This window comes from Peromyscus leucopus, chromosome 17 (genome assembly GCF_004664715.2).
Source record: "Peromyscus leucopus breed LL Stock chromosome 17, UCI_PerLeu_2.1, whole genome shotgun sequence".
Taxonomy (NCBI): domain Eukaryota; kingdom Metazoa; phylum Chordata; class Mammalia; order Rodentia; family Cricetidae; genus Peromyscus; species Peromyscus leucopus.
In genome coordinates, this window is record NC_051077.1 from 43,179,579 (window position 1) to 43,191,646 (window position 12,068).

The 12,068-nt window shown below is 38.5% G+C and overlaps 1 long non-coding RNA gene across 1 annotated transcript; it reads right to left on the reverse strand.

The window, feature by feature from the left end:
• Nucleotides 1-1,178: 1,178 nt before the first annotated feature.
• On the reverse strand, nucleotides 1,179-3,459 carry LOC119089199. The gene is made up of 3 exons (XR_005093062.1): nucleotides 3,406-3,459; nucleotides 1,565-1,686; nucleotides 1,179-1,279 (listed from the first exon to the last, which is right to left on the reverse strand). It is a non-coding gene; the product is annotated as an uncharacterized LOC119089199 (long non-coding RNA).
• Between the last annotated feature and the right edge of the window lie 8,609 nt (nucleotides 3,460-12,068).

Below are 12,068 nucleotides of genomic sequence, written 5' to 3' on the forward strand. Positions count from 1 at the left end.
CTCTCACTGTTTTATCTACAGAATATGGCAGGATTTAGTGCCAGGAATATAAATAAAAATCACTGAAAGAAGTCTTACTGGATAAAGGAATGAATTATAGACAACTGAGAAAATGGATGTGTCAGTAACACTATCAAGTGCCTTTTCAGTAAAACTTCCCATCCGTTTTCTAGAGTAAAACAATGATGTCTGAGCTTTACAGCTCGTTTTTTTGTGTATTTGTTTTCTAGCTCTTATACTACACATGCCACGCACGATGGTTAAAACTATTTGCTTGTGTATCTACACTCCTTGTTTGATGAGCACTGGGCATTAAGAGATAGAGGCATCATCATCTTACTGCTACACTTTCACCTTCCACACTGACTTGCTAATCCCTGCTAAGTACTGAACAATATTATAATATTATAGTTTAGAGAAGGAACTTACAGACAGTTTTTTTAAGGAAGGTAGGAATATAATCTGTGATTATTGATAAAGAATATATTTTGCAGTTATGATAAGAGTGTGGTACCTGTCAGGTTGTTTTTAAAGTAACTTGTACAAATTTGAGCACTGTTTTAAGAAAGAATACAAACTGAACATTATCCAGACAAAGGGCTCCAAACAATCACACTCAATGCATTCCAAGCTGCATGCTGTGATTTAAGTGCCTGCTCTCAAGTAAATTGCATAACAGTCTTATGAAATGAGCACTAATCTCTCCATAACTATGTGTTAAAGGTATGAAAATTAGGCTTAGCTATATCCCTAGGGTCCTATATGGATAAGTAATGAGAAACAGCTAACTTCTTGCTCCTTAAGAATCTCCACATTACATTATATGACAAATGCTTGAAGGAATAGAGCTTGTTCAGCAAGAAACGATAAAGTTCTGCCACACAATTTGAAGACAAAAAGGCTTGCGTGCTTTTGGGAAACCCAACTGAGGGTCTATGAGGATATATTTGGATAAATAAGAATGGGGATTTCCTGATACCTAATGTTGTTAAGTATAAATAACTGATTAAGAAATGGAATAAATGTGTTAGTGTTATAATTGGTTTGAGCCTTTCCTAAAAACTGCTTCCCACATTCCCAGAAACCTTAGGAGGTGATGCAATATAGAAAATATGAACAGGCAGTTTACCTTAGGAGGCTATATCATTCAGATTTACAGATGAAAAACAGACAGTTCATTCGATACTTTAAAGATGTTAGATTTAATGATTATATCTGCCATGTGTTCCCTGGTTGAAACTTTAGATATTTTTGTAGCTTTCCGCAGAGCTGGAAGAATCTAGGAAAAGATGACATTTTCAGGCTGATAGCACTTCAAATCTCGTATGTAAAGACTTAAATACCCCCTATTGGACTTTCTGCTTCACTGTTTATAATAACTATCTAAAAGGATCCTCTATCAATGTGAAGTAAGCCTCCTATTGTTCTGCAGGGAAATTTTCAAATAGCTATTAACTTTAATGAGGAAATTTAGAATAAGGAGGGAAGAGGTTCATCTAGACTTCTACACAGCTCAGTAGAGCTGAGAATGCAGAACTCTGAATTTACAGGTTGTTCGTCTTACCAGGGAGAGAAGTGTCTTTACTCTCTGAAGATTTACATAATCTTTTGACCTGAAGAGTTGGTTGTCATGCTTGTTCCTGGTAGTCTACTGACAGGAAATATGAAGCAAAACTCTAGAAGGCTCTAGAAGGAAATTGTGTTAGTCTGACATAGTTGAAATACACCAAGAGTGAATAAGCATATGAAGATGAAAACAGTAGCCAGGAACTAGTGGGATGGTATCATGGTGGACTAGTTTGTTCTGAAGCTTCTGAGTAAGAGTACGTGCACGTGTCTAGATTTCTTTTTTCCTTTTTTTCTTTGTCGTCTTGTGTGTCTAGATTTCTTACAATGAGGACTATTATTTCCCATTACCTATGATTAAACATTAAGACAAATCTAGGCATGGCCCTCTTTTAGCTTTTCTTGTTGGTACAGTGGTGAGATGGATGAAAGCTTAAAGGGAAAGCAACACTTTAAATATGTAAATATGAAAGTAGAATTTTAAAGGGGATTTGCTCAGAGGATCTGAAAACTGACACAAGTGGTACTGAAACTGACCAGGGACATCCCTTTGATCCCAGTTTTTAAGATGTGATTCTAAAGTTTAGCTTTCTTTTTGGTACCTCGGTGGTGAGAAAAATGGAATTAAAGGGTTTAAATATAGAAACACATTTTCAAGGTGTGTTGACTTGAACCTGAGTAACTAAGAGCAAACATGTCCTGTTAGTTGAAATTGCTATCCTGTGATTATTTCAAATAAATTAATGTAAAATTCTTAAAAAATAATATTAAAAGTTACAAATGAGGGCCAGATAAATGTCTCAGTAGATAAGAGCATACTTTGCTCTTGCAGAAGACCTGAGTTCATTTCCAAGCACCCATGTCTGATGCTGACAATAAACCATAACTCCAGTTCCATGAGATATTTTGCCATCTTCTGACCTCTGCAGAGACTTATATATCCACATACAAACACATATACACATAATTAAATGTAAAGTAAGATCTTAAACAAATAAATATTTAACAAATTGCAAATGATTTCCTTCTACATCAAGAGAACTAAGGAAATGATCAATAGCAGATGTAGGGTACAGGGAGAAAGGGCAGGTCACAATAATTTACTCTTTTATACATGCCTTCTTCATTATCCAGAGACAGTGTGTCATTAAGAGAGTGCTGTAACGAGAGTTTTCCTGCCTTGCCCACAGTAAAGACAAATCTCTATAACCCACCAGTCCTGAAGCCGCTCAGACCCAACCAAGTAAACATACAGAGACTTACATTTCTTACAAACTGTATGGCCATGGCAGGCTTCTTGCTAACTGTTCTTATATTTTATATTAATCCATTTCTATAAATCTATACATTGCCACGTGGCTCGTGGCTTACTGGCATCTTCACATGCTACTTATCATGGCAGCAGCTGGCAGTGACTTCTTCTGCCTTCCTGTTCTTTCTTTTCTCCTCTCTGTTAGTCCCACCTATACTTCCTGCCTAGCCACTGGCCAATCAGTGTTTTATTTATTGACCAATCAGAGTAATTTGACATACAGACCATCCCACAGCAGAGTGCTGTAGGATGGTGGGTGCTTTTTAGAAATGTCTGGGTTGTTATATAAGGAAAGAACAAACTAAACGGCTGTATAAAGTTGTAGAATGCAAAAATAAAGGCACAGGTCAACATAGACAAAGCTGTTAGATTCCACCGTATTTGTTGACACTATTAGGAAAGACTAGAGGAGTGATTTAGAGAAGAGAACACTACCAAAAAGTATCCTGAAAGTCCCATTTCAGGGACTGATCAGGCCAGCACTGCCCATATGGCTTCATATAGAATGAGTGTCAAAGCTTTTTTACCAGGATGTTCCCAGCCATTTTGTAGGCACAGCTGATGGATGAGTACTGGTCCTTCTCTATGGTACCTAGCTCTATCTAATGGATGATTTCAGCTTGATGATGTCACAGTGGACTGACTTTCAGTCTTCTAAAACTTAACTTCAGTCTCAGATCCTTCTGATAGAAGCCGCCTTCTCCCTCTTCTTTTATACCCCTTAGACTAGAATCAAATGCTGAAGAACCTATGTATTTTTGATTTCTTTCATTTTAGCATTCAGGGGGTGTTAATTTTTTCATGAGACCCTGAAGGAGAAACTGACTCCAGGGATACATGTTAATAAATATGGTAAATGTTGAAGAGAACAACTGAAATGTTGGAGTTAACATAAATTTGAACTAATGGAGCTAGAGACTTTCAGTAATAGATACAACTGTGTGTGTAGTGTGTCAAGTTGAAAAGTCAATTAAAGTTAAAGATACTTTAGTAAAGGAGGAGAAAAGGGTTGGAATTGATGTCATTGGTATTACTAAAGAACAGGGCATGCCTGTGGCAAAAATAAATACTGAGATGGTTGAAAAAGACCCATATATATTAAAAGCCTAGGGCAAAGGGTGGAACTAAGAGAATGTATAGATGCAGAAGAACAAAGAGGTGAAAAAAAGCTTCAAAGTGTGTTGTGGTTCAGGGATAGAGTGTAACAGAGATCAAGAAGATGAAAAGGAAAAAAAAATCCAGGGCATGGATAAAAAAAATAAAGATTCTAGAAAAAATTAGAAATAGAAAAAAAATTGTGATTTGGATATATATATATGTATATACATATATATATATATATATATATATATATATATAATAAACAAGCTTAGAAGCTTTTATCAGCAACGCTGTCTGTGGAAAAAAAGACAGAGAAACTAAAGGATTCCTTGATACAATCACTTTTAAACAGGACAAAATGGGTCAGACTAGAAAGGGTCAGGATGAAGACCAATATAAAGAACAGGAGTGAACTATTGTTTGCAATCCACAATTCATCCTACTCCAGCTGCCCTGGTAGGTTCAGGCTGCATCTCTTCCTATTAATAGATGACAACATGAATGTTAAAGACTTACTGTTTGTCCTGGTGCCTTCTTATGTTAGATTGGCATATTATGAAATGATTCACTTAAGTTGTTAGATGCTTGCCAGTTTCAAGCAAAGGGAAACGTCTAAAAAACTAATGACAACAATAGCATAGTTTTGGTATAATGAATTATAGTGTGTAGAAATAATGATGTTTAGTTAGAGCTTCCTTAAAGATAATTTCTTCTAATGGTAGTTTTTTGTATACATCTGAATAACCTACTAGCCATTTTTGTCAATTGTCACTTTGTCATCAGAAGTCAGGCACTTGAAGGTTTGGGTGTCAGAAGTGAGTAATCAGAGATTCTCAGGGAACAAGAAAAAAATGGTCTTTTGAGTATAAACCAAAAGAAATTTGCATTTGCTCGACTATGTCTGATAAAAGACATGAATAACATCTAACGTTTAATCAGACATAAATTTATAGAATTTAAAATTTCTATTTAATAATTTAAAACTATTAAACAAAGAAAAATCTCTTAATCATGCTCCCGTATCCACTTTCCTTGAAGTGCTGGGAAATTATCAATTGGCTTCAAATGACCAGTGAGGCCATGATTTCTGTGACCAGTAGTTTTTGCTTCCTCTGCAGTTAAATGTGGAGCACTGTGTGTGCCTCATTTAGTGAAGAAAAATGCCACGTGGGTAGTGGTGACTTACTGAGCTGTTGCTATGGATTTAGGGGGAGTTAGATATTGTGGGTGTCACCAATAAACATTAGCTGAAGAAGAAAATGAGCAAGACTGATATCAGAGGGAAACTGTAAAGGGTGTACAGAATAGAAAGCCTAGATCAGAAATTTAAATCAATATCACCAAAACAGGATAAAAACACATACCATCAAACAAATCTAAGGGAGATCTTGCGGAAGAGTGTGTGACTTGTGCAGAAGAATGGGCAGTTTCATAAATATATGTGAAGTGAGAAGGCAGGGGAGGAAGCTTATTAGCCCCGTGAGAGAGATTGAAGTGAATTCCATGACACAGGAGGAAAATGCAAAGAGAAAAATGAATGATTTATTTGTTTCAAGGCTCCATGGGGAGATCTTGATGTGCTAGTGAGTGGGGAATGGCAAACTTCTAAAACCCAAGAACTGGAAAATCATTTACACGGATACCATCTTATTACAGTGAACCACTTCCAAGTTGCTGTATGGAGAGAAATTTTTATTTAAACAATTTAAGCTGTAATTACCATTATTAATTGAAATGTCTAGTATCAGCAGTGCTGTAACCTGACAACAGAGGTCTGATGTCATTTGAATAACTGGCCTTGATTTGCATGATTCCTGTTTGCAAGGTGGAAATTGCACCTGGTATTATTACCTGCACATTCAAGTCATCATTCTTGGCCAATCTGGACTGACAGAACAGACTATATGTCAAGAAACTGCATGCACTGTGACTCCCCCTAAAGTGAAAATCTGTAACTTTGTTCTCGACATTATAATAGGTGGGTAAGCTGACTACCAGTTGTACAGCAGGTACAGCTTAATAGTTTCTTCTTTTGTTACTAAAGATGAACTTCATGGGGAATTATTCTAGAGCTACCTGAGATGTCGAGGTATCAGCCTATTTAAAGAGGTCAAGCAAGGTCTTAATTCAAGTCCTCTATTAGTAAAACGTAGGAGAGAGATTTAAGATGCCAAATAAGTACACTCGAAAGAAGAGAGGTGGCAGAGGCACAGGTTCAGGACGGCAAATAAATAAGAAAATGGTCCCTTAAGTGAGGATTAATTTAATCTGCTCCAAAGGGGAGAACTTGGAGAGAATGACTTCTGTGCAATCATGTGTGAAGTTTGTAACCATCAGGGAATTATAACTACTCCTTTGCCCGGGACAATCCCAAGATGAAGATAAATAGGTGTATTTAGCATCCATGAGCCAGGGGATAGATCACCAGTCTAATGAAGTAGACTGAGGCAGGATACCAAAGAGTGTTAATCTATTTTTTTTTATAGCTAATGATCCCTTAGGCTGGGTAAGTTTTGAAGGAGTGAAATTCATATTGGCTCACTGCTCTCAACGTGTGAGGTTGAGGCATTGGGTGATGGCCTTTTTGCTGGCACATTTTCAAGGCAGTGCAGGGCAGCAAGATGGCTAATGAGATCAAACATGCACACATTTGTGTCTGTGTTCTTCAGTATCACACCGCCAGGTTTTGATCATGGTGCCTCCCCTATAACCTTAACAACGAAGTCTCACTTCTAAACACTGCATCCAGGTTACAAATTATCCTTCTGAACACTTCCTAGTGAGAGTCAGTTTCAGGACAGGAACATAATGAGGACAGATTCAAGCCATACCCAAACTACAGTAAACAGCATCCAATACAGTTTTTTTCCAGCTAACTTTATGCTCTCCGTCCTTTCTCTTTTCATTTTGCCTCTCCTCACTCCTTCTTTTTCTGTTCTCTTCCAATATCATGACATCGTTCCTGGGTGGTGAAATATCAGCGTTAACACTTTCTCTTTCTGAGGCACCCAAGTTTTATAGAAAGTAATGTAGTCTCCTGGTGGAGGCATACACACCTAACATTCATTCTTCTTGAAGCCCCCAAAGGGAGAAGAGGTTTGATTGATTATAATTTTCAGCATAAGTTTGTCATCATTTTTGAGAGTGCTAGACATGACCTCAAGTCTATTCCTCTGCTGTGAGAGTCAAGAGCTTCTTAAATAGACTTCTGACATGTGGTGCTGTTTTTATTCTCTTCCTACCCCGTGTCCCTGCCTCAGCAGTAGCTGGTTTTCCTAATCCTGGGCTGCTCTAGAGCTCTGCAACAATTGTGAATTATTTTCCCTCCCTTCCTGACTGCTGGATCAGCACCCAGATCACTCTTTCCTGTTTAGGAAGTTGCAATGAAACGGTCTGCTCTCCAGCCTCAAGTCTTTGCTAGATACTAGATGTATTGCCATCTCTTTCCCATTCTCAGTTTCCTTTGATGAAGGTTGACTTTAGAAAAATACTTAAGTCATCTCACCACCTTAAAATAAAGGCACTCTTATTTCAAATAAAAATAAGTTTTTTAAGTTTTTAATCACTAAGAAATTTTCTATTCATTTTACATAGCAACTGCAGGTTTCCCTCTTTTCCCTCCTCCAGCCCCGCAGCATTCCTCTCCAACCCACGCCCCATTCCTACCTCCTCCAAGGCAAGGTCTCCCATGGGGAGTCAGCAGCACCTGGTACATTCAGTTGAGGCAGGTCCAAGCCCCTCCTCCCTGCACCAAGGCTGTGCAAAGTGTCTCAGCACAGGCACTAGGTTCCAAAAAACCGGCTCATGCACCAGGGATGGATCCTGATCCCACTGCCTGGGGGCCCCCTAAACAGTTCAAGCTAAACAACTGTCTCACCTATCCAGAGGGCCTGGTCCAGTTCTATGGGGGCTCCACAGCTATTGGTTCACAGTTCGTGAGTTTCCACTAGTTTGGCTGGCTGTCTCTGTAAGTTTTCCCATCATCATTTCAATGTCCCTTGCTCATAGAATCCCTCCTTGCCCATTGATTGGACTCCTGGACCTCAGCCTGGTGCCTGGCCATGGATCTCTGCATCTGCTTCCATCAGCTACTCGACGAAGGCTCTATAATGACAGTTAGGGTATTTACCAATCTGATTACCAGAGTAGGTCAGTTCAGGTAACCTCTCAACTATTGTTAGTATTCTAACGTGGGGGTCATCCTAGTGGATTCCTGGGAACTTCCCTAAAACCCTCTTTCTCCCTGTTCCCATGATGTCTTCATTTATCATGGTATCTCTTTCCTTGTTCTCCCACTCAGTCCCTGTTCCAGTTTGAACCTCCAGTTCCCTTATGTTCTCATCCCCCATCCTTTGCCCTCTATTACCCTCCTCATCACCAGTTTACTCATAGAGATCTCATCAATTTCCCCTTCTCAGGGTGATCCATGAATCCCTCTTAGGGTCCTATTTGTTAGCTAGCTTCTCTAGAGCTGTAGTCTGGGTATCCTTTGCTTTATATCTAGTATCCACTTATGAGTGAGTACACATCATGTTTATCCTTCTGAGTCTGGGTTACCTCACTCAGGATATTTTCTAGTTCCATCCATTTGTCTGCAAATTTCATGGTTTTATTTATTTATTCATCTATATCTATCTATCTATCTATCTATCTATCTATCTATCTATCTATCTATCTATCTATCTATTTTTTTGAGACAGGGTTTCTCTGTGTAGCTTTGGAGCCTGTCCTAGAACTCACTGTGTAGCCCAGGCTGGCCTTTGAACTCACAGAGATCCTCCTGCCTCTGCCTCCTGAGTGCTGAGATTAAAGGCGTGCACCACCACTGTCTGGTGATATCATTGGTTTTTAATAATGAGTAGCACTCCATTGTGTATATGTGCCACATTTTCTTTATCCATTCTTTGGTTTGATGGACATCTAGGTTGTTTTCAGGTTCTGGTTATTACGTATTGGTTGTAGTATTAAGGGAACTCCACGTAGTGAAAAGGGAGGTTTATTTTGTGGGGTAACTTACAAGTAAAAGGATAGATTACAGGGTCCAGGAAAAATGTAGCACATTCCAGCGTGTTCTCTGGAAAACCCTGCTCAGTCTACCTCTAGCGTCCAGGATCCAGGAACCAAGAGAGCTGGCACATCCGGATCTCGAGTCTTAAGGGCTCCTGTCTCGGCCCTGCCTTGTAGGTATGACAGTTACTGAAGCCTCAATGGGGGTAGTACTTCCAGGTCAAAGCTGGAACAGCTACTCACTACAATTATGAATAATGCTGCTATGAACATAGTTGAATATGTGTCCTTGTGGTTTGATTGAGCATTCCTTGGGTATATGCCCAAGAGTGGTATAGCTGTGTCTTGAGGCAGATTGATTCCCAATTTTCTGAGAAACTGACATACTAATTTCCAAAGTGGCTGTACCAGTTTGCACTCCCACCAACAGTGGAGGAGTGTTCCTCTTGCTCTGCATTCTCTCCAGCATAAGCTGTCAATAATTTTTAATGGGCTTAATTTTTTACTTATTTATCAGTAATTTCAAAGCAAATTGGTGGTTAGATTTTAGTTACATCCTGAGCATCCTAAGATTGTCTGTGCCAAGCAAAGTTAAATAAAGTGATCTGCTCCTTTCCTTAGCAACAAATCTATGAGCAGGAATACATACTTGAGTTGGTGGCAGGAACAACTATCACTTGCAATTTTAGAATGTATTAGTGTGAACAGTAATCCTGTCAGAAATCTTGGTTGATGCTGTGTCTCAAAAGAAGAATTCTTTGCAGAAACTCAGTGTACCCAAACTTTGGGGTTTTGTAACATGTAAGTCAAAGTGCACTTACTTAAAAGTAAGTTTTCAATCTTTTGTTCTCAGAATAAAATTTTCCAGACTGCTTCAATATATGTCCATAATAAAAAGCAAGCACTTCCTCTCCAGAGACTAACTCAGCCTAGGAAATTCCATTTTTATGAGAAAGCCCCCTTGAGAGAGTCAATCAGGTTGGAATCTGAAAACAGTTCATGGTAGAATAGTGACAAGAGCCTCTCACAATGGCCCTGTAATAATATGGTACTGAAATCAATAAAAATTGTTAATAATATGTACAAGATATAATGTTATGGTTTTAGGGCAATTTGCATTTGTTACAGTAGTCTCTCACTAGTGGCAAACTTTATTATTTTTATGGTACAGAGAAGAATAAAATGGACTGTTTTTCACACAGGACAAAGGAAGTTACTGTTGAGTGAGCTGTCAAATTTACTACAGAATGCAAGCAGCAGACCAAAGCCCGGAATTCGGTTCCTTTGAGCTGATTCCTACACTTTCACCACAGCCCTCTGATTCTTTTATGTGACCTGCACTAAAGACATCTCACCTACTTTGTTCTGAGATTAATTTATGGGATTAAAAATGTGCATATTGATTTAGAAGCACTGCAAGTGTCCTTCCAAGCAGTAAGATTATTCTCTTGAGAGCCTGGGTCAGCTATGGTACTCACCGAATCTGTTCTGTCTTCTGTCAGCAACGGTTAATAGGTAAGCAGTTTGCTACCTACGTCTCCAGGAATTGTGAACTTTATCCTTCTTCACAATTTGGAGGTGCCTGCACATATTTGCTACCTAAACTGTTTCTGTCAATTGATACTTATCTCTCACGTAAGTCTCTCTGGGTTGAGGAAATATCATAAATAACTAAATGAGAAAAACATATTTTGCACATTTTCAAAGAACTAGTAAAAAACTTATATTAATTAAAAAAAATAATAAATGCCTGTATTCACAAGCTCATGATCTTGTTTGTAGTTTGAGAGATAGTTTAAAGGAAACTAGAAGTTTATCATCTAAGACATGTTGGGAATTGCTGTGGGAATAATAAGCCTACTACAATATGGTTTGTAAGAACTGTAAAGAATCATAAAATTAGCATCAAAACTGTTACTAAATGGCTTATGGAGATTGCTTATTATTAAAAATAGATTTATCAGTAGTTGCAGTACTAAAAGTAAAGTTTTTTTTAATTTTTCTATTTATTTTTGTGTGTGTAATGGGTGTGTGTCTTTGTGCTCAATTTCAAGCAACACAAAGAAATGGCTTTACCTTGTAATGCTTACCTGTGGTGTTGAAAAATAGTCAGTTTTCAGCACAGAAAACAGTTGAATCATTAGTGAATGCATACTGCTCAAGGTAGTGTTGAGAACATCAGGGTTCCAAGGTTGTTTGCCATTGGAGAGGTTATTTCTGAGAGTAATTGCTAATTATTGAGGGGAGCGTCCTAACTGGATTTGACTCCTGCCATACAATCTACCCATCTTCCCAAGTCCTAGTTAAATTGGAAACATTTACCATGGACAATCATAAGCTACAGTATTCAGCAGCTGTCTCAAAACGATGGGAACAGTTGGTCTCTTAGACACCATCAGTCCTCCAGGATGACTGTTCATAAAAAGAAGCCCAAGATTATGGCACCAACATAATTAGTGCCTGTTGTAAGACTGATTATTTTCTATTTATTTAAAACAATTTTTAAATTTAAATACATTTTGATTATATTCTGCTTCTCCCCCAAGTCCTTCCAGATCCTCTCCCTGCTGTAGGATATTCTGTATACTGTGCATGTGTTGCTCTGATTGGTTGATAAATAAAAAGCTGATTGGCCAGTAGCGAAGCAGGAAGTATAGGTGGGATAAACAGACAAGGAGAATTGTGGGAAGGCTAGAAGGCTGAGTCAGGAGACATTAGCCTGCCATTTAGGGAGCAGCCTGTAATGGCACACAGATAAAGCCACAAAACATGTGGCGACATATAGATGAACAGAAATGGGCTGGGTTTAAGTGTAGGAGCTAGTCAGTGGTAGGCCTGAGCTAATGGCCAAGCAGTTTTAATTAATATAAGCTTCTGTGTGTTTACTTGGGTCTGAGTGGCTGCAGGCTAGGCCAGGAAAATTTCCAGCTACCTCTCCCCCTCTCTAACTACCCAACTTAAGTTCTTTCTCAAAACACAAACAAAAGCCCAATACAACCCTCTCCCCGAAAAACCTAAGAGAACACAATAAAATACTCCCCAAACAAAAACAAGAACAAAAAACCCACCAAACTGTAACTGA